This window comes from Moschus berezovskii, chromosome 16, assembly GCF_049115385.1.
Source record: "Moschus berezovskii isolate FMDL1 chromosome 16, NW_MosBer_1.0, whole genome shotgun sequence".
Lineage (NCBI taxonomy): Eukaryota > Metazoa > Chordata > Mammalia > Artiodactyla > Moschidae > Moschus > Moschus berezovskii.
Genome location: NC_142475.1, coordinates 65,301,470 through 65,325,059, shown reverse-complemented (window position 1 = coordinate 65,325,059; position 23,590 = coordinate 65,301,470).

Below are 23,590 nucleotides of genomic sequence, written 5' to 3'. Positions count from 1 at the left end.
ACTGGTTCCTCGGACCCTTAACTTCTGGGGATGCTGTCAGGCTGGCAGGGTCAGACACAACACATACATGGGAGCTCAGGGAGAATGTCATGTTAGAATGCCCAAGAGCACCAAAGCCAGCTGAGGCCCAAGAGAGCTCATGTTGATGACGTTTCTCTGCATCACCTCTGTCTCCTCTCTCCTAATCTATAAAAACAGAGACCTTCTTTGCCCTCCCTCAGTGCAAACAGCCTCTCTGAGGACCTGGCTTATTGCTATGTGACTTCGTTCCTTTTGCCTCTGCTTTCATCCTGCAATTTCAAATATAATCTTTGTGCAATTTTCCTACAGATTTCCTATTTGTTTTCCCTGTTGTTCTAGGCATACAACTCCTTCTCACACATGTCTAATCTCCCTTGATCCTTTTACTTTCCAACTTGCTTGCCTCTGGACCAAGGCAAGTGTCCTGATTTATTCATTCTTGACATCCCTGGTTGGTCAGTTGCCAGAATTTCACTTATTTTTTTCCCCAGGTGACTCTCTCATATACATCCAGACCTTTCATTTTCTTGAAGCAAGTATATACACTGGCCACCTGGTGCAAAGAATTGATTCATTGCAAAAGATCCTGATGCTGGGCAAGATTGAAGGCAGGAGGAGCAGGGGACGACCGAGGATGAGATGGTTGGATGGCATCACTGACTCGATAGACATGAGTTTGAGCAAGCTCTGGGAGTTGGTGATGGACAGGGAAGCCTGTCATACTGCAGTCCATGGGGTCGCAAAGAGTTGGACACGACTGAGTGACTGAACTGAACTGAATACACTGAGTATGTACTGTGTGTCCAGCCCTGGTTGCATGGGATTTATGGAAGTATAAGGTTGGATGGCATCACTGACTCAATGGACATGGGTTTGGGTGGACTCTGGGAATTGGTGATGGACAGGGAGGCCTGGTGTGCTGTGGTTCATGGGTTTGCAAAGAATCAGACATAATTGAGCAACTGAACTGAACTGAACTGAAGATATAAGCAAGTCCTTGCTGAATTAAGAGTCTGATTGATAAACAAAGTACCCAGTCATGAAACAGTTAAAGAACTGGACATTGATTTAAATTTACATGTGTGTTACAGACTGTACTATAAGTTCTAGAGTAGCTTGCAAGCAGAGAACAACTTGGACTGAAGAATTTTTGTGAAAGAGCTATTCACTTGCACTGGGCCTCCCCAAGACCACACTCATGTTTAATGATTCCCTAGAATGACTCACAGAACTCAGAAAAGTTGTTACATTCATGCATTACAGTTACAGTGAGGGATATGGATTTAAATGAGTCAAGGAAAAAGGCACATACAGTGGAGTCCAGGAAAGACCAGGTTCAAGATTCCAGATCGCTTCTCTTGGTGGAGTCACGTGGATAGCACTTAACTCTCCTGGCGAAGATAGGTCACAACATGTATGAAATACTGTCAGTCAACATTTGGTGTCTCTGTGTCATGTTTTGGCAATTCTTATAATCTTTCAAATTCTAAAATTAATTAGATAATATTTATTAATTCAAATATTGTTTATATATAAAGTAAGTATATTATTATATTTACTTTAGCTCCTTGAAGCTAGAATCTGTGACTTATTCATTTTGGTCCAGTTTGTTTGAATGTCCCCAGCTCCTAGCACTGTGCTCAGAGCTTGGTAGATGGTGCTACTGCTTGCTGAACACGCTGCTAAATTAGCAAATGAATGAATAAGAGTGCTTTTCAACAAGCATAACTTCATTCATAAATAATTTTTTTTCTGTCTTTCCAAGGACTTGTCTTGAACAGACCACATTATTTGCCATTCTCTTGCTCAGGCTATTTCTGTGATTCTCTTTTTGACTGTTACCTTCTTGGCCAGGTTCTAAGTAACTCAGTCCATAAAACTGAACTCAGAGAGGAGTTGTAACTCACTTTGGTCACCCAACTTTTTGTTCAAGCTCAGCTCTGAGTGAATGACTTTTGACAGTTTCAAATTGACAGAAAAACTTTCAAAAAATAAATCCACTTTTTGAGCATAAATATCTAGTTACTGCCCCTGAAGCTATTTTTAAAAATGTGTTTCATGCTCCCAAAAAGAATTCCAGAAGAGTGGTACCCAAAATGTCCTTACTAATGTCAACTTTGTGGGATTAAGCTTCTCAAAGGGACCACTTTAACTTGACCAGTTGTTTAGTCGCTAAGTCCTGTCTGGCTCTTTTCAATCCCATGGACTGTAGCCCACCAGGCTCCTCTGTCCATGAGATTTCCCAGGAAAGGGTTGCCATTTCCTTCTCCAGGGGATCTTCCTAGCCTAGGGATCAAACTCACATCTCCTGCATTGGTAGGCAGACTCTTTACTGCTGAGCCACCAGGGAAGCCCCACGTTGACCATTTCTAAGGGGCTGATTAAACAATGATGTTCTGGCTCTCAGCTTCTACCTTGCAGCAGTCTTGGAGAAGATTCAACCATCCCCTCCATTTTAATAGATAAATCCTAACTTGCATTTAGGACCAGCATCCAAAACTTCCCCCAATACCCTGCAGTTATTTATTGCAATTTCTCCTTCTTGAAATGTGAATGTTGAGGGTCTAGTACTTGGAGTGAAGTAGTCTACATGGCACTTCACTGTTGTTCGGTGCATACCCAAACCCCTCGATATGGAATCAGAAATTTATATAATCATGAACTCCCCAAAGGGTGAGTGCTGCCCAGGCTCATATTAAAGCTTCTCTTCACTAATCAGTATTCTTCTATTGCATGCTTGACTGAATTAGATGCCTCTATGGAGAATTACAAGAATCTGGAGTGATGCTCTTCCATTAATAATGCCTTCTTTTACATTCCTCCAGTGCTCCAGGAACAAGAGCCATTGACAAATCCTTCTTGTAAACTGCTTTTCATTTCAGCTGCAGAGGAAGCAGACAATGCAAACGCCAACAAGAAATAAAGACCTCATGAAGGTTAACCATAAGAAGAATCTCCCTAGTTCTTTGCTGACCCTTGATAGACAAGTTATAAAGAACTATCCATTGGAGATTATTAGAGATAAATAAACATTATAAAAGCTTCTCCTTGTGAGCCCTCTAGGTTTAAAAAAAAGCAACATTGATTTATTTGGTTTCCAATTCAACAAGCAGTGTGTTAATCATCTTTCACAGCAGATATTTCAAAGAAGGAAAAAGATAAAGAAGAAAGGCGTTAAGATAATTCAAGATTTTTCAAAATCTCATTGTATATATCAACTCCTGGGTTGTGCATGTATTCATTTGGATTTATAAATTCATATATTGAGTTGACAAGCTGATAGGTCCTGGAGGGGCACCAGAATCTAGGCCTCTTAATTATCTCACATAATTATGGCAAGATATATCTGTCTATCTGCGTGTTTTCCTCTGTTCCACACTGGCTAAAAGTTGCATTTACACCCTGGGTGGGAAATATTATTGTTATCTTAAAAATGAATAATGTTTAGATACTTTTTATTTAACTAAAAAATAATTTTCAAGGGGTTTAGGTTTTCATATTTTTTTGATGTTCAATTCAGTGACTCAGCAGTTACATATTAATTGTGTGCTTGAAAATTGTTTGGGTTTCTCCTCCTGTGGAGGTCACTGTAGAAAGAGATTAAGTATGCTATAATGGATTAAGTGCTATAACGGAGGTGTAAAATGTTCCTCACAGATAGGGAGGAAAGAGACATAAATCTGCTTCATTTTTCTAATTATTTTCTTCTTTCATATATTGTCAGCTTCTCCCTCTGTACTTGCTTCTCTGATGATAGACAAATGAAGGCAATTCTTTGGCAGTCCATGCTTCCACTGCTGAGGGTGTGAGCTCAATCCCTGCCTGGGGAACTAAAATCCAGCAAAGACATGCTGTGCTGTGCTTAGTTGCTCAGTAGTGTCCAACTCCTTGCTACCCCATGGATTGCAGCCCACAGACTCCTCTGTCCATGGGGATTCTCCAGGCAAGAATACTGGAGTGGGTTGTCATGCCCTTCTCCAGGGCATCTTCCTAACCCAGGGATCAAACTCAGGTCTCTCACATTGCAGGTGAATTCTTTTTTTTTAAAAAAATTATTTATTTTAGTTGGAGGCTAATTACTTAGCCTCCAACTAAAATAAATAATTTTTTAAAAAAGTCGGTAGGTGCCCAGTATGCTACTGGAGATCAGTGGAGAAGTAACTCTAGAAGGAATAAAGGGATGGAGCAAAAGGAAAACCAATACCCAGTTGTGGATGTGACCGATGATAGAAGCAAGGTCCGGTGCTGTAAAGAGCAGTATTGCATAGGAACCTGGAATGTTAGGTCCATGAATCAAGGCAAATTGGAAGTGGTCAAACAGGAGATGGCAAGAGTGAACGTAGACATTCTAGGAATCAGTGAATTAAAATGGACTGGAATGGGTGAATTTAACTCGGATGACCATTATATCTACTACTGTGGGCAGGAATCCCTTAGAAGAAATGGAGTAGCCATCATGGTCAACAAAAGAGTCCGAAATGCAGTACTCGGATGCAATCTTAAAAATGACAGAATGATTTCTGTTCATTTCCAAGGCAAACCATTCAATATTACAGTAATCCAGGCCTATGCCCCAACCAGTAACGCTGAAGAAGCCGAAGTTGAACGGTTCTATGAAGACCTACAAGACCTTTTAGAACTAACACCCAAAAAAGATGTCCTTTTCATTATAGGGGACTGGAATGCAAAAGTAGGAAGTCAAGAAACACATGGAGTAACAGGCAAATTTGGCCTTGGAGCACGGAATGAAGCAGGGCAAAGGCGAATAGAGTTTTGTCAAGAGAAGACACTGGTCATAGCAAACACCCTCTTCCAACAACACAAGAGAAGACTCTACACATGGACATCACCAGATGGTCAACACCGAAATCAGATTGATTATATTCTTTGCAGCCAAAGATGGAGAAGCTGTATACAGTTAGCGAAAACAAGACCAGGAGCTGACTGTGGCTCAGATCATGAACTCCTTATTGCCAAATTCAGACTTAAATTGAAGCAAGTAGGGAAAACCACTAGACCATTCAGGTATGACCTAAATCAAATCCCTTATGATTATACAGTGGAAGTGAGAAATAGATTCAAGGGACTAGATCTGATAGATAGAGTGTCTGATGAACTCTGAACTTCGTGACATTGTACAGGAGACAGGGACCAAGACCATCCCCATGGAAAAGAAATGCAAAAAAGTGAAATGGCTGTCTGAGGAGGCCTTACAAATAGCTGTGAAAAGAAGAGAGGCGAAAAGCAAAGGAGAAAAGGAAAGATATAAGCATCTGAATGCAGAGTTCCAAAGAATAGCAAGGAGAGATAAGAAAGCCTTCCTCAGTGATCAATGCAAAGAAATAGAGGAAAACAACAGAATAGGAAAAACAAGAGATCTCTTCAAGAAAATTAGAGATTCCAAGGGAACATTTCATGCAAAGATGGGCTCGATAAAGGACAGAAACGGTATGGACCTAACAGAAGCAGAAGATATTAAGAAGAGGTGGCAAGAATACACAGAAGAACTGTACAAAAAAGATCTTCACGAGGAAGATAGTCATGATAATGTGATCACTGACCTAGAGCCAGACATCTTGGAATGTGAGGTCAAGTGGGCCTTAGAAAGCATCGCTACGAACAAAGCTAGTGGAGGTGATGGAATTCCAGTTGAGCTATTTCAAATCCTGAAAGATGATGCTGTGAAAGTGCTGCACTCAATATGCCAGCAAATTTGGAAAACTCAGCAGTGGCCACAGGACTGGAAGAGGTCAGTCTTCATTCCAATCCCAAAGAAAGGCAATGCCAAAGAATGCTCAAACTACCGCACAATTGCACTCATCTCACACGCTAGTAAAGTCATGCTCAAAATTCTCCAAGCCAGGCTTCAGCAATATATGAACCGTGAACTCCCAGATGTTCAAGCAGGTTTTAGAAAAGGCAGAGGCACCAGAGATCAAATTGCCAACATCTGCTGGATCATGGAGAAAGCAAGAGAGTTCCAGAAAAACATCTATTTCTACTTCATTGACTATGCCAAAGCCTTTGACTGTGTGGATCACAATAAACTGTGGAAAATTCTGAAAGAGATGGGAATCCCAGACCACCTGACCTGCCTCTTGAGAAACCTGTATGCAGGTCAGGAAGCAACAGTCAGAAATGTACATGGAACAACCAACTGGTTCCAAATAGGAAAAGGAGTATGTCAAGGCTGTATATTGTCACCTTGCTTATTTAACTTGTATGCAGAGTACATCATGAGGAACACTGGGCTGGAAGAAGCACAAGCTGGAATCAAGATTGCTGGGAGAAATATCAATAACCTCAGATATGCAGATGACACCACGCTTATGGCAGAAAGTGAAGAGGAACTCAAAAGCCTCTTGATGAAAGTGAAAGAGGAGAGTGAAAAGGTTGGCTTGAAGCTCAACATTCAGAAAACAAAGATCATGGCATCTGGTCCCATCACTTCATGGGAAATAGATGGGGAAACAGTGGAAACCGTGTCAGACTTTATTTTTTGGGCTCCAAAATCACTGCAGATGCTGATTGCAGCCATGAAATTTAAAGACCCTTACTCCTTGGAAGGAAAGTTATGACCAACCTTGATAATATATTAAAAAGCAGAGACATTACTTTGCCAACCAAGGTCCGTCTAGTCAAGGCTATGGTCTTTCCCATGGTCATGTATGGATGTGAGAGTTGGACTGTGAAGAAAGCTGGTCGCTGAAGAATTGATGCTTTTGAACTGTGGTGTTGGAGAAGACTCTTGAGAGTCCCTTGTACTGCAAGGAGATCCAACCAGTCCATTCTAAGGGAGATCTATCCTGGGTGTTCATTGGAAGGACTGATGCTAAAGCTGAAACTGCAATACTTTGGCCACCTCATGCGATGAGTTGACTCACTGGAAAATACTCTGATGCTGGGAAAGGTTGGGGGTGGGAGGAGAAGGGGACGACCGAGAATGAGATGGCTGGATGGTATCACCAACTCAATGGACATGAGTTTGAGTGAACTCCGGGAGTTGGTGATGGATAGGGAGGCCTGGCGTGCTGTGATTCATGGGGTCGTGGAGAGTCGGACACGACTGAGTGACTGAACTGAACTGAACTGATTGTAGTAGTTTTTGCCATACATTGGCATAAATCAGCCATGGATGTACAAGTGTTTCCCATCCTGAACCCCCCTCCCACCTCCCTCCGCATCCCATCCCTCAGGGTCATACTATTGCACCAGCCTTGATCACCCTGTCTCATGCATCGAACCTGGACTGGTGATCTGTTTCATATATGATAATATACATGTTTCAATGCTATTCTCTCAGATCATCCCACCCTTGCATTCTCTCACAGAGTCCAAAAGACTATTCTATACATCTGTGTTACTTTTGCTGTCTCGCATATAGGGTTATCATTACCATCTTTCTAAATTCCATATATACATGTTAATATATTGTATTGGTATTTTTCTTTCTGGCTTACTTCACTCTGTATAATAGGCTCCAGTTTCATCTACTTCATTAGAACTGATTCAAATGTATTCTTTTTAATGGCTGAGTAATATTCCATTGTATATATGTACCACAGCTTTCTTATCCATTCGTCTGCAGATGGACATTAGGTTGCTTCCATGTCCTGGCTATTATATACAGTGTGCAGGTGGATTGTTTACTGTCTGAGCCACCAGGGAAGCCCAGCAAAGACATGGTGCACAGGCAAACAAACAAACAAAAAAATAGAGCAATACTACAAGAAGGAAACACCCCTTCAAGCCTGCATCTTCTAGTCACTGCCCTTTCTCCTTCCCTGCCCAATCAAGCTTGCAAATGCATTGTCCACACACTCTGTCCCTTTATCCCCATCTTTGATGGACTCTGTAATGCCCAGATCTCCTTTCAAGGAAGGGCATGTTTCCTTAATTATTGGGAGTGCTGCCGGCAGATAGCATTCTGCTATTGGCCTTTCTCAGCCATGAAATTAAAAGACACTTACTCCTTGGGTGGAAAGTTATGACCAACCTAGATAGCGTATTTAAAAGCAGAGACATTACTTTGCCAACAAAGGTCCGTCTAGTCAAGGCTATGGTTTTTCCAATGGTCATGTATGGATGTGAGAGTTGGATGGTGAAGAAAGCTAAGCGCCAAAGAATTTATGCTTTTGAACTGTGGTGTTCAAAAAGATGCTTGAGAGTCCCTTGGACTGCAAGGAGATCCAACCAGTCCATCCTAAAGGAGATCAGTCCTGAGTGTTCATTGGAAGGACTGATGTTGAGGCTGAAACTCCAATACTTTGGCCACCTCATGCGACGAGTTGATTCACTGGAAAAGACTCTGATGCTGGGAAAGGTTCGGGGCGGGAGGAGAAGGGGACGACGGAGAATGAGATGGCTGGATGGCATCACTGACTTGATGGACATGAGTTTGAGTAAACTCTGGGAGTTGGTGATGGACAGGGAGGCATTGTATCCTGCGATTCATGGTGTTGCAAAGAGTTGGACACGACTGAGCGACTGGACTGAACTGAACTGATTGGCCTTTCAGGATTGTATCAGCTGGAGAGAGCCGACTCACCTAAGTTCACATCCATTCTGGTCTGTCCATGTTCAGTGAATGATTGTAGCCGAGTTTATAGGCTTGGCCACCTCTTTCCAACATGGGACTGCATGGTTTCCATGGGGCTCTACAGCCTCCCACGGTGTTCCCTGAGACTGTTGTAGGATCAATATTATATCTTGATTCCTCCCTCTCGCCATTCCTGCTCCCTTCTTTCTCCAGAGGACTTGATTGCAAGGGTGATCCTTGACACACAGCCTGTGGACCAAACTCCCTTGCATTGTCTGCATCCCAGGGAACCCATCCATGACAATGGTAGCCTTGATACCCTGTACCTCTCACAGAGAACCTATACTGTGAAACTACTAATGTGGTCAATTGGAGCAATTTATTATTTTCCCTGCTGAATTATTTGTTGCTCAAAAGAAGGAGCTATTTGTGAAAGACTTTTAATACTCATAGTGCCTGGAGTGGCAGAATAGATAAATTTTAAATAGTAGTTGAATGAACACAAGGTAGAAATTCTTTTATTATATGTATGTTTGGATAATTACAGAAAACCAGTATTGTTGACTCAGAGGAGTGCAAAAGAAAATTTTTTATATATTAGTTACTTTGTCCAATGTATTACATTTTAATGTGTACACATTTTATAAAAAAAAATTTAGGCTAATTTTCCATATTCTTTTGCAAACCTATGTCTCCTTGACTTCAAATACCTTATTTCTATTTTGCCATACTCCATTTTCATATTATGTAACTCCTCAATCAAGTGTATTCAATACAGACATAAAGAAAGACTAACTCACAGAAAAGACCAGTGAAATATTCTAGAGTTAGCTGATAACTCTGTCTGCTCAAGTTTTTCCAAGGAGAGATGAAGTTAATGGTGGTGGAATGATCAGAGAAGGCTTCATGGCTGCAGCAGTTATAAGCTCATTCTCAACTAACAGTTTGAATTTGGATGCTCAGAGAATGGATGGCACAACATGGTACAACTTTGATGGTGCAAGAAAGGAGACTTTAGTATCACTGGTAAAGGAGCATCACATGGGTATTTTCTCTCAGCCTCCTCCTTTTTACCTTTATAATGTGTTCATTTGTAAAAGTGAACTTGAAAATCCTTCCTTATTCTTTGGCAAAGAGTTTGAGAAGCCATTGAATCATAACTGGTAAAAGTCCTCAAATAGGGCCACGTGGAAGAGAGTCATCAAATGTCTTTGGGACTCTGTGGGAGAGGGTGAGGGTGGGATGGTTTGGGAGAATGGCATTGAAACATGTATATTACCATATGTGAAACGAATCGCCAGTTCAGGGTCGATGCATATTACAGGATTCTCGGGGCTGGTATGAGGGGATGACCCAGAGGGAGGATAAGGGGGAGAGGGAGGTGGGAGGGGTGTTCGGGAGGGTGAACTCATGTATACCTGGGGCGGATTCATGTCAATGTATGGCAAAACCAACCAATATAATATTGTAAAAAAAAAAAAAAAAAAAAAAGCCTTCTCCAACACCATATTCAAAAGCAAAAGCAAAAAAAAAAAAAAATGTCATTTGGCAACCCAAAGCACTTCTGATGTAGGACGGGCAGGGTCGGACCAGTATTCTTGTTGATTTCTCAAATGCACTTAATAAAGCTCCCCCATCCTTACACACTGCTGTCAGGAAGACCCCCGGCAGTGCTGACATCCAGTCCAGGGTTTTGCCAAGCACTGTGAGTGAGAGCCAGTATGTTAGGCTATGTGGAGGGCTTTTGAAATGGTTTTCTAAAATTTATCTGGTATCCTATTCAGAGTGGAAAAGATTTGGTGTCCATTAGAGTCTCAACCTGGCTTCATCACTTTCCCTTCATAAACATAAATTTCTTCTGAAGGTGCACTTAGAAACACAGGAAATGGTGTTCAGCTCCTTCTCCATCACCTACATAGTTTTTTTTTCTCCTGTATATAGGAACTAGGATCACTCTCCTTAGATGACCTTGTCTGAAATATCTAATAAAATGAGCTGCATTTAAGATTTTTCCTGAAAAGTTTTCAAACTGTATGCATACATTAGATGTGGAAATATTCAGAGACTATTTGATAACAAAAGTGTATTGTCCTCCACCTTTTGCATAGCCAAAAAGCTCAGCCACAAGTAATCTCCTGAACAGTGTTTAGAACTACTTTCCTGTGTTAAATTTTGTCTTGATATAAGCATTACTTCGGAGAAGGCAATGGCAAGCCACTCCAGTACTCTTGCCTAGAAAATCCCATGGATGGAGAAGTCTGGTAGGCTGCAGTCTATAGGGTCGCTAAGGGTCAGACACGACTGAGCAACTTCACTTTCACTTTTCACTTTCACACACTGGAGGAGGAAATGGCAACCCACTCCAGTGTTCTTGCCTGGAGAATCCCGGGGATGGGGGAGCCTGGTGGGCTGCCATCTATGGGGTCACACAGAGTCGGACATGACTGAAGTGACTTAGCAGCAGCAGCAGCAAGCATTACTTGGGGTCTTCCTAAATTACTTTTATTTATTGGTACTTCCATCTGTTAAAAAATAGCAGAGTAAGATTTCTATTTTTAGAAATAGACTTCTATTTTCTAAGTTCTGTTGATTCTTGAAATTAAAGCAAGATTAGAAAACTATGGGGCTAGGCTTGCATTAGAGAATAGGAATGTTTGGGAGAAAACTGAGGGAAGAAACAGGTAGATAAATTTGAACGACGTCTTGCATATAAGAAGGGAAGAGGAGTCTAAAACATGACATGACATCCATATTCTGCATCTGTTTCTGAGCTCAATGTTTATGAACTCAGGTTTGACTCATGTGAAGGCAAAAGATGCTTAAATTCTTATTACCTTGATAGAAAGGATAGTTTCATCCAAGATCTGTGTTTCTGCTCTACTGTAAATTCCACCATGAAACTTTTGTATGTTTATATCTGAGGCTCAGAGCAACAGTATCTGAGTATTCCAGAGGACAAAATAACACAAACGCGAGAGGGTCATACAGCTTGTATTAACAATATCCCCTTAATGGAAGGGGTAACAGTTGTTGGAACACTAGATATTACTTTGGTATCATTTGTACACATAAGCAGTGGAAGTTTGGAGAAATTTAACCTACGCAGGCAAAACACTGCTGAGAATTCAATGACGTGAATCAAAACCTCCTATCTACAGCATCTTAGATATTCTACTTCTCTCTAGCTTCCCCAGAATGTGCAAGGCTAGACAGAGAGCACTTTACCACTCATTGTCTTTGTTCTTATCTATACTTCTTCAGGTGCCAGTGCAGGAGAGGCAAGAGATTTGAGTTTGATCCCTGGTTGGGAAGATCCTCTAGAGGAGGAAATGGCAACCCAGTCCAGTATTATTGCCTGAAAAATACCATGGACAGAGGAGCCTGGCAGGCTACAGTCCATGGGGTCACAAAGAGTCAGACACAACTGAGGGCTCGCACACACGCAGACAGACAGACAGACAGACAGACACACACACACACTTCTTCTGAGTTCGCCTCACTTCCCTATTCCTGACACTTGTTCTTGTTCCTCAAATGGACTCACTGCCACCTCCCCTAAGGAGCTAAATTTTCTCCCTCGAGCTGTTATTAACTTGTGAGATAAGTTAGGGGAATGGGTCAGGTAAAATAAAATTTTTGCATATTCCCTAATTGGTTCTTGAGTCAGTGTAACACCTCACAATGAAGAAGTGATAAATCGGAATCAATTATAACACATATTGATATTAGATCAATTGGCTATTCAGTATCATAAGACAAAAGGCCTTTGGCTTTTGACGGTTGACTCAGTCACCCAGGAAGTGCTTAAACCAGTACCGCCCTGACACAGAAGTGCAAAGGGTTGCTGAGAAGGAAGCTGAGTAAGGAATTCTGTCTTTCACCTTTTTCTCCTCTTTTCCTACCACATACAGCCACCAGCCTTGAAAGAAGACCACCTTGCATTGGTTATCTGCTGGTTGAGCAGAGGTCTGCTCAAAGTTCATGCATGAACTTTCACCTGCCAAGGCTTATATATAAATTATTCAGAATTGCATCTCATAAGAAGACTAATTTACCACACTAATTTATTCACTTTGCTGACAAAGGTCAGTAAAATCAAAGCTATGGTTATTCCAGTTCAGTTCAGTTCAGTTGCTCAGTTGTGTCTGACTCTCTGCAACCCCAAGGACTATATCACACCAGACCTCCCTGTCCATTACCAACTCCCAGAGTTAACTCAAACTCATGTCCTTTGAGTTGGTGATGCCATCCAACCATCTCATCCTTTGTCGTCCCCTTCTCCTCCTGCCTTCAATCTTTCCCAGCATCAGGGTCTTTTCAAATGAATCAGTTCTTTGCATCAAGTGGTCAAAGTTATTCCAGTAGTCATGTACAAATGTGAGACTTGGACCATAAAGAAGGCTGAGCACTAAAGAATTGATTCTTTCGAATTATGGTGCTGGAGAAGACTCTTGAGAATCCTTGGATTGCAAGGAGATCAAACCATTCAATCCTAAACAAAATCAATCCTGAATATTCATTGGAAGGACTGATGCTGAAGCTAAAGTTCTAATATTTTGGCTACCTGATGCAAAGAACTGACTCATTGGAAAATACTCTGATGCTGGGAAAGACTGAATTGAAGGCAGGAGGAGAAGGAGGCGACAAAGGATGAGACGGCTTCGACGACTCATGGACATGAGTGTGAGCAAACTCTGGGAGACAGTGAAGGAGAAGGAAGCCTGGCGTGCTGCAGTCCACGGTGTTGCAAAGAGTGGACATGAACAACACAACAACTGGTCTCTGTCCATTGCAGGGTTGGGTTCTGAGCAAAGATCTTTTCATTTTCACATAAGATCTGTTTTTTTAGCGAAATTTTAAGTGTATGATACAGAATTGTTAATGGTAGGCACTAAGCTGCACAGTGGTCTCTAGAACTCATTCATCTTGCACAAATGAAACTGTACCCTTTGACCAACATCTCTCTGTTTCTCCCTCCCCCACCCCCTGCTAACTACTGTTCTACTCTGCTTCTATGTGTTTAAATATTTTAGGTTCCTCATATTAGTCCTCACATAGTCTTTGTTCTTCTGTGTCAGGTTTATTTCATTTGGCATGATGTCCTCAAGCTACATTCATGTTGTCACAAGTGGTAGCCTCTCCTTCCTTTGTAAAGACTCAGTAATACCACTTTGTATGTATGCATGCTTTTTCCTTAGCTATTCATCCACTGATGGACATTTGGTTTGCTTCCATGACTTGGCTATTATGAATACTGATGCAATAACATGGGTATGAAGATATCTCTTTAAGATCCTGATTTCAATTCCTTTATATATATATATACTCAAAAGTGAGGCTGCTGTAAAGCAACTATACTCCAATATAAAATAAAAATTAAATTAACAAAAAGGAACAGTGAAGTTGCTGTTTCACATAATAGTTTGGTTTGTTGCGGATACTCCATACTGTTTTCCACAGCGACTTCAGCAATTTACTTTCCCACCAACAATGTATAAAAGTTCTCTTTTTCCCACATCCTGGCCAACACTTATCTTTTGTTTTGATAGCTGTATTTTAACAAGTGAGAAGTGATATCTCACTGTGGTTTTGATCTAATTATCTTCCCATACTTGGTATTTCAGATATTTTCATCTCCAGTGTATAAATGAAATGGTGCAGAGATGCTAAGGATGTTGTTAATTGGTAAATAGCTTGTTTAGTAGAGGAGCTGGGCTTCAGATTCGTGTCTTCATGGCACCAGGGCTCATGTTCTTTCCCAGAATCACAACCTGACTGTATGATCAAAGTGTTTGTTAAACCTGAAATAATAACATTTATTTTACCATAACCTTTATATGTATTAGCCAGTTAAATGCTCATAACAATCTAGGAGTGAGGTACTATATCTGATTTGCTGATTAGGAATCTCAGGAATGAATGCTAGTTCATTAGACAAAAGTCCCACTGGCAGTAACTGGCAGACTGGTATTCATATTCATGTGGTCTGATTTCAATGCCTATGCTCTGAACTGCTACATAATCATACATGGTTTAACATGTAGGAGTGGGCCTAATGGTACCTTGAACGAGGACACAAAAATTTTAAGAATATCCTGGAGAAACACATAGAACAGATATGGATGAAAGGACAAGACAGGGAGGTCAATTAACCTTGTCTGCAAGGTTCATTAAAAACTACACATCTAATGATTGAAAGATGGGTCACAAAGGATCATCCACCCCATAAAAGGTGACCTTTCTGAAGAGTTCTAATTGGGGAAGAACATGAATTACTTTAGCATTTTTGAAAGTTGTTTCTGTCATAAGAAGAAAAGGTTAAAAACTAGGTTTTTGCAGCAGTTTAGGGTAGAATTTACTGGGATACTGTCCTTCAAACAGCCCAGCCCTGCCCCTCCCTGTTTCCCAAAGCCTATACTTTATCAAGAATACACTAGTGAGAAGTCACTGTCATTTCATCAATTGGTCAGGGAAAAAGAAAATCATTGCTAGTCTTAAATCTTAGTCACTGTTTTGACAGCTGTTACACAGAAAGCTGACATCTTTATTGAGTTATCTGCTTTGACACCTCACTCACTAGTTTCAGAGACATTTTAATTATCTCAAGGATGCCATTAGAATGCATGAACAGAATTATAAATTCTTCAAAATCCAGAATGCTCATGTCATGTTCATGTCATTTATTATTCTTGACACTGAGTGACCTTATGTAGTCATTTCTGCACTGTTTAATGTCTTAGTTTTCTTAATTCTTCTTGTAGCCATCCTTCTTCCTAGTTAACCTGAGGAATCCAGTAATCTGCAAATCAGTCATCTTAGTCACTGGGACTTTCTACCTAGTTACTAACTAATGCGTTGAACAGTCAAGTCTCCCTTTTCAAGGTTAGTGAGAGTACATTTATTTCTAGCTTCTAATCTTGTTTGTATGCAGGTCAAGAAGCAACACTTAGAACTGGACATGAAATAATAGACTGGTTCAAAATTGGGAAAGGAGTACATCAAGGCTGTATATTGTCACCCTGCTTATTTAACTTTTATGCAGAGTACATCATGTGAAATGCCAGGCTGGTTGAATCACAAGCTGGAATCAAGATTTCTGGGAGAAATATCAACAACCTCTGATATGCAGATAATACTACCTTAATGGCAGAAATGAAGAGGAACTAAACAGCCTCTTGATGAAGGTGAAGAGGAGAGTGAAAAGGCTGGCTTAAAACTCAACATTTAAAAACTAAGATCATGGCATCCTGGTCCCATCACTTTATGACAAACAGATGAGGAAAAAGTGACAGGTTTTATTTTTTGGGGGCTCTATACGAGTTGACTCACTGGAAAAGACTCCGATGCTGGGAAAGGTTGGGGGTGGGAGGAGAAGGGGACGACAGAGAATGTGATGGCTGGATGGCATCACCGACTCTGTGGACATGAGTTTGAGTGAACTCTGGGAGTTGGTGATGGACAGGGAGGCCTGGCATGCTGTGATTCATGGGGTCGCAGAGAGTCGGACATGACTGAGCAACTGAACTGAACTGAACTGAACTGAATCATTACTAAGAACAGTGACTGCCGCCATGAAATTAAAAGATGCTTGCTCCTTGGAAGAAAAGCTATGATAAACCTAGACAACATATTAAAAAGCAGAGACATCACTTTCTGACAAAGGTCCATAGAGTCAAAGCTATGGTTATTCCAGTAGTCATGTATGGATGTGAGAGTTGGATCTTGAGGAAGGCTGAAAGCTGAAGGATTTATGCTTTCAAACTGTGGTGCTGAATAAGACTCTCTTGGACAGCAAGGAGATCAAACCAGTCAATCCTAAAGGAAATCAGCCTTGAGTATTCATTGGAAGGATTGATGCTGAAGCTGAAGCTCCAATACTGTGGCCACCTGATGCAAAGAGCCAAAGGTCTTTTCTCATTGGAAAAGACCCTGATGCTGGGAAAGATTGAAGGCAGGAGGAAAAGGGGATGACAGAGGATGAGATGGTTGGGTGGCATCACCAACTCAAAGGACATGAGTTTCAGCAAGTTCCGGGAGGTAGCAAAAGACAGGGAAGCCTGGTGGGCTGCAATGCGAAGAGTCAGACACGACTTAGTGACTGAGCAACAACCTTGCTTAAATTCAAGACAGGATCTTTTCTTTTGAACAAATTTCCAAGTCCTGTCACCCCTCAGTATCCTCTGCCTGGGATAGGTTCTGGGACACCCTAATCCCTATGCCCCACCCCCGACTTCATACCAAAACCCCTGATGTTTAAGTTCCTTAGTCCACCATCTATTTCATGGGTTCTGCAGATTCGGCCAACCACAGATCATGCACTATGTTTAAGATCTGTGGTTGGTTGAATCTGCAGATGCAGAACCTGTGGATATCGAGATCTGACTGAACAGTTTACTCAGTAGCTCTAGTTGAAGGACCTGATCAGAAGTCATCTAGATTAGTTATCATAAACTATCTCAGAAGGGCAGGATTTTAGATATAGCATTTTGGGCATGGAGACATTATGAGTTCAGAATGAAGTTGTTTGAGAGCATTAATAAGGAACACAACTCAGAGATAATAAATAATAGCATGAATAAACAAGTCAGTAGATGCCACATATTGAGTAATGAATGTGTATGGAGACAATTTGATGGGCATTTTGACATTCAGCTCTCTATAAAGACAAGTCTTAACTCAATGTTTTAAATGAGAACACTGAAGCCAAGAAAGGTTATTTAATGTGCCCAAAGTTAGTAACTAAGAGAGTTGGAATTTGAAGGCAGAGTCTTAAGTAGTGAAGTCTGTTTGATAAAAAAGAAATGTTGACTGAAGGAGGTAAGTGAGAAGACTGTTTTTTAATAAATAAGCTAATTATAGATTTCCTCTCTGTGGAAGTCTGTGGCATTCAGGAGACAGGCCATGCCTTATAAATGGAAAAAAGAATGTAATTTATAGACTGTGATGTTGATATTTTATTTGGAGGACAATGTTACCAAAGAAACTCTCAAGACTTACTTATTGTTATTTTTATGTATTGACAATGCTTAAAATACCTAGGAAGTACCTGTTTTGACTACCTTTTACTTTGCTCGTTGTTTTAAGAAGTATGAAATGGCTAGAATAGGTTAGCTGGAGTTGTCAATATTTCCTTCAGTGCAGTAATGATTCTAGAGATCGTCTGATTCCACCTAGTTTTGAGAACAGGCATCCAAAATACTACTTCTGTGGTGATGGTTCAAAGTAAGGTTTTCCATTTGCAATTTTTTATGTCCTCAAACCTTACATGTTAGAGTAGTTACAGTCACTTCGCATAGCATCAGACTCTTCACATACATTGTTTCATTTAATCACAAAAAGATACTGTTCTGATTTTTCAGGTAAAGAAATTAATACTTGAAGAGGTTAAGTAACTTGTCAGTGGTCATAGAGTTCTTGAGAGATGGAAGAAAGACTTGATCTTAGCTGACATTAAGTCTATGATATTATACTTCTTGATACTTTGCTTTTTTCATATATTTTTAGCTTCTGGGAAGGATATTGTTTTACTCCTTTCTTTATTTTTTCTATTTTTTTGTTCCTTCTTCCCTACCTCTTCTTCCTTCCCTTCTTTTTCTCTCTTTTTCTTTCTCTTTCCCTCACTGCTTCCCTACTTTTTTCTTTTCCATTTATTTGTTAAGTGAAAACTGGACTGAGTACTTTTGACAGAAGCTTCTTAGATCCTCTCACTTAATTATATTTTCAAGCACCCTTTCAAATGAATACGTATTAAAATAGAAACCTCCACAACTGTCAGCTAATGTCATTTCTTTGTCATAATTTTTCCAAGAAAAACTAAATTTGATTTGTTTTTGCTTTATTGTTTTGGACAGAATTTTATAGACGTCACTTCAAAAAATTTTGCCCCGTCTTCAAGATGGCCTTGTCTCAAACATGGGGCTGGTGAGTCTGACCTTGGAGGTATCTTGTCTGTTATTGAATCAGTAGCTGCTAGAGCTGTCATGGACTCTTAGAAATTGTTTTTAGAAAATGAGTCAGAGGCTCTGAAAATGAAGTCAGCTCTTTTATTTTTAAAATGGGGATATTAATAACACCTACCTAGATGGTTATGGGTATTAAATCAATTGATATTTGTGAAGTGTTTTGAATTATGACAAGCATGTGATAAGAACCATAGAGTATTTGAAAAACAGATAAAATAATAGATGTCTATAGCTGCAGAGTGAAAAAGACTATGATTTTCTGCATCAATATGCCCGGGTTCCAGTTCACCTGTGTGACTTTGGCAAACTGTCTAGCCTCTTGGAAGTGCAGTTTTGCTCAATCTTGAGAATATGTGTGCTAGTTGGACTCCATAGCATTATTGTGAGAGTTGAATGAGATAACACAGGCAAAGTGGAGGGTGCCTGTTAGGAGCGCAGTGTGTGTGAGCCAGCATTAGAGATTTTATTTTTATAATATAACTATTTCTGCTAGGATTTGGGAGTGGAATGCTTAGTGAACTTTAGGCCAATTCATGAAATCTGTATAACTTGGCCAATTCATGAAATCTGTATAACTTGAAAAAGAAATGTTCCAGAAGGTTACCATTTTACTACCTAGCAGGAAGAAGGAAGAATTTCTCTTTGCCTGGCAACAAGCTAGCTGAGGAGAAACTGTTATACTCAGCCAATGAAAAGCCACCTCACTGCAAATTCCTCATTTTCTCCAACAGACTCTGTCCATACCAGCCCCTTCCAACTCTCCCTTCTCCTCTATAACAGAACTGCTCTCTCCTTTGTATTCCTGACTTGCCCGTGGTTTGCCATAGATTGTGTGTCCTGAATTGCATTTTGTTACACAAATAAACTCATTCTGATGATAAAATAACTGGCTGTTTTATTGTTTTAAGTCAATACTTAAGTTTTTTTTTGTCTTTTTTTTTATTGGAAGCTAATTGCTTTACAATATTATATTGGTTGGTTTTGCCATACATTGACATGAATCCGCCTGGTTTTTTTTTTTAATATAAAAACAAAGTCACCTATGAAATAAAGATAAGCCCAAGAGGATGACAGTGGAGCAAAGAAGAAATTATGGTAGAAAAGATAAGATGAAGTCAGAAGTGAGGTGACTTCTTTTATCACTGCATACTTACTGCAGTGATAAAACTACTTTTTTCCTTATTTTTAAGAATTTTTAAGAATTTCTCATACATAAGTATAATAAATTACAATTTGCAAAGTAAATTGCTATACCTTATTTTGTAGTGTATAGAGAATAACCATAATATCAGTGTTTTAATTTTTGGGGGGGAGGGCATGTAAAGCCTCGACTTAGAATGCCCAAATATAGTCATAATTGAACAAAGAAAGGAGTCCAATGTGTAAAAGTTCAGGGTCACTCCATATATACTCCATTTCACAATAGGATGATAAAGTCTCTGTGGGGAAGGGGCCATATTTTGTTTTGTTTACCATATTTTTCTCACTCAGTGTCAAGCATCTGTTATGATCAAGCATACACATTGATTTGAATGTCATCTTATTTTGCGCTGAAGTCTGTGGGTTAATGATAATTTAAGGTAGCAGAATAAAAGTAAAGTTAGTCACACAGTCATGTCCGACTCTTTGCAATCCCATGGACTGTAGCCCATCAGGCTCCTCTGTCCATGGAATTCTCCAGGCAAGAGTAAAGGCTCAAACTTCTGTTTTGTTTTCCAGCACTTTGAAGACGTAGCTGTTCATCCTTGGGGATAGAAGCCTCATTTTCATGCATTTTTCAGACTAATCTTATTCCCATAAAAGAGAAAAATGCTATTTGTTGACTCTGGGGCCTAAAATATTTTATGCGTCCTAGTTAATCATTAAATTTCCTTGCTAAAGAAAAAAAATGTAGAGAAAGACAAGGGGACAGTGGCCCTAGGGTTGAGAGTGAAGGGCTACTTTGCTTGGTAGCTTAGGAAAAGATGAGAGGAGATCTTCTGAGATCAGGAAGGATGATTGCACTTCCAGTTTTCTTGGTTTTTCTTAAGCTAGTGAGACCTACCCCCCTGGCATAGTGATTGGTTGAAAGGACACAACTTGATTTGCAAATATAAAGACACAGGATCACTCGCATACCTTGGGCGTCAAGGAGCAATCTATACTCATGATACTAGCTGAGTGCTGAGTGTGCTGAGGACCATTGATCTAAGAAACATATTTGTCTCCTGAGGAGGCAACATGGTATGAGCTTTTCAAACCTAGCTGTCACTTGTAATAACCCAAAACATTTGCTAAGGACAGAGAATTAGGCAGTATATCACAGATGTACTGAGTCAGAATATTGTTCTAGAATGGAACATGAATATCTGTATTTTTCCTTTCTTGTCAGCCCTGCTGATCTGTGGACTGCTAGTTGAGAACTCCTAGTCAGATGATAAAACAAAGGTTTTAGATTCAGAAAAGTCAGGGCTTAAGTTGAAGCTGGCCACTAATTTTGGACATGCTACCTAAACTCTATGAGCTATAGATTCTTATTTATACAGTGGTGATAAAAATGTTTACTTTTCAGATATATGGGGAGATTAAATGGGATACTGTATTTAGAGGTTTCACTTCAGTGCTTACCCTAACATGCAATAGACAGTTAATAAACATTAATACATCCCTCCACCTCTTTATTTTTCTATTGGATTTCAGGATATCATTCTATTTAGGGAACCAAGTGCCTTGGAATTTCTGAGTTAGTCCCCCTCTTTGTTGTCTAATCTCAAAGCTCTCCTTTATCATAAACCTGTCCGTGGCTTCATCTGAAATTGTTCTAGGTTCTGACTGGCAGATGAGAACACTAGGAATGACACATTTGAAATGACTACGTGTCCTAATCTCTGCTCCACTAGAAGCCATCTTGGAGATAGCACAACTGAAGGTAATTGAAAGATTGCTTCTTCTGAGCCTGAATCTTCTCTGACAGCCTTATATAAAAAAGCTCCTTTGTGTTTTCCAGAAATGATACCATAGACAGATTAAGCCATTAATCAGGTTTAGCCAGGAAGGAAATGTCTATTCTGATTATGTTAACACTTGGTCCAGTGATTACAGATGGGTTGCTTCAGTGGTCGTGGATATATGGGATGGTGGTTTTCTAAAATGGAAAGAATTTAGAGGAACCTGTCCTTGACCCCCTTCTCCCTTCCTTACTTCCTTCCTTTAACTATATGGATTTGTTAATTAAATTAAAATTACTGCCCTTAACCGTCCTTTCTTTTTCTATAAAATGGAAGTGACAACCCTTCTTAAACTGTCACTCAAGAACTTTTACAAAGATTAAATAATTCTCATTTTATAAACTGTAAATATCTATGTAAAATAAATATTTGTGTTTCATGTTTATGTCTCAGCTGACTCTGGAATGAGGATGTGCAAGAAAAGGGGACATTTTTTTTCCCACAATTTTTCCATGTATTGATTGGCCATTCATGCAATCATTTATCATTAAGCAAATATTACTTGATAAACTATGTTAGAACACAGACTCTATTAATCACTTGCACTTGTACTTTGCATTTAAGTTTTACAACAAGTTTGTATGGTAGTTATTATTATCTTCTTTGAGAAATTTGAGATCTAAAAAAGATGAGTAATTAGACCAAGGTCACGCAGTTAAACTGAGATGCTAGCTTTGGTCTGTCTGATTACAGTAAGACCAGACAGTGTGCAGACTTGAAGAAAAGTGATTTTTAAAAGGTGTTGAAACCTGATGTGTTTTGGATGTCTCAGCAAGATCCCTTGTTGAATAATAAGAATTTTTTTACTCTCATCACTTCTGCAAATTTGCATCTGATAAAATCAGACATTTATTCACCCTTGCCCTAAACCAACGAAGTTATGCAGACCTACTTTAAACTTATGTTTGATAAGAGGGCAGTTTAGATTCTTCTGTCAGTTACAGCTCACCCCCCAGTCCCGAAGCAGAACAAAATGTGGAGTGATATGGTGAAGAGGGTGACAGAGACACCTGCGGGACTGCGGCGAGTGCTGATGATTCAGGCAGTTTCTATCATTTTCAGAATTGCAGGGGCAGCTGCTGCTGCTGCTAAGTCACTTCAGTAATGTCCGACTCTGTGTGACCCCATGGATGGCAGAATACCAGGCTCCCCGTCCATGGGATTTTCCAGGCAAGAGTACTGGAGTGGGTTGCCATTGCCTTCTCCGCTCAGGGGCAGAAGCACCTCGATTTTTAACGGATGCATCAGAAGATAATTGTGGCTTCATAAATAATTGTTGCACTAAAGTCCTGGGAGGATGAAATTCAGAATGACAACTTGGATCCCAACCATGACCTGTAGAGTTGCAAAGCCCAGGGTACTGTCTTTTCTTCTTGTCTGATTCCCTGCAGGTCTCACAGAGGTAGAATGCAGGAGGAGGTTCTCCTGTGAACTCGTGTCCATTTGCCCTGGATCTGCCTTGAATTTCCACTCTCATTACTTCCCTTGGGTCATTATACCTATTGTAATTTCTTCTCTTCTAAGCTCTTGACTTTAGCACCCTCTGGGCTTTAATTGTAACACTGTTATAGCTCCTCTATATGGGGTCTACATGGTTCCCACTTTTAAGGTTCTCCCTCCTTTTCATCATCTCTTAATGAATGGCTGGATGAATCCATTCATCCAAGATCCCATTTGGTCTAAGGTAACCATGCTGGGGATCTTGGAATTATTATAAAGTGGAGGAAAAGAAAGTGAAACAGTGGATTTTATCATTTATTTTTATCCACTAGGTTGAGCCTACTGAAAAGGGATCTCTGACATTGGTTTGAGTCCTGAGACTTTACTCTTTGGTTTATATGTACACAGCCACAGAAGCTTGCTTGTGACTGCTTTAAGAAATATTTTCCATACTGGACCCAGAAGCATTGTTTCCTATTCTTACTTTCAGATTCCATAAAGTCACTTGGTCCTCCTATATGATGAAATAGAAAGGTGATATAGGTTTTGGAATGAGTTCTGACAAAAGCAGGGGTGGCTTCATGGGTATACAACCCTTGCTGCTGCTGCTGCTAAGTCACTTCAGTCGTGTCCGACTCTGT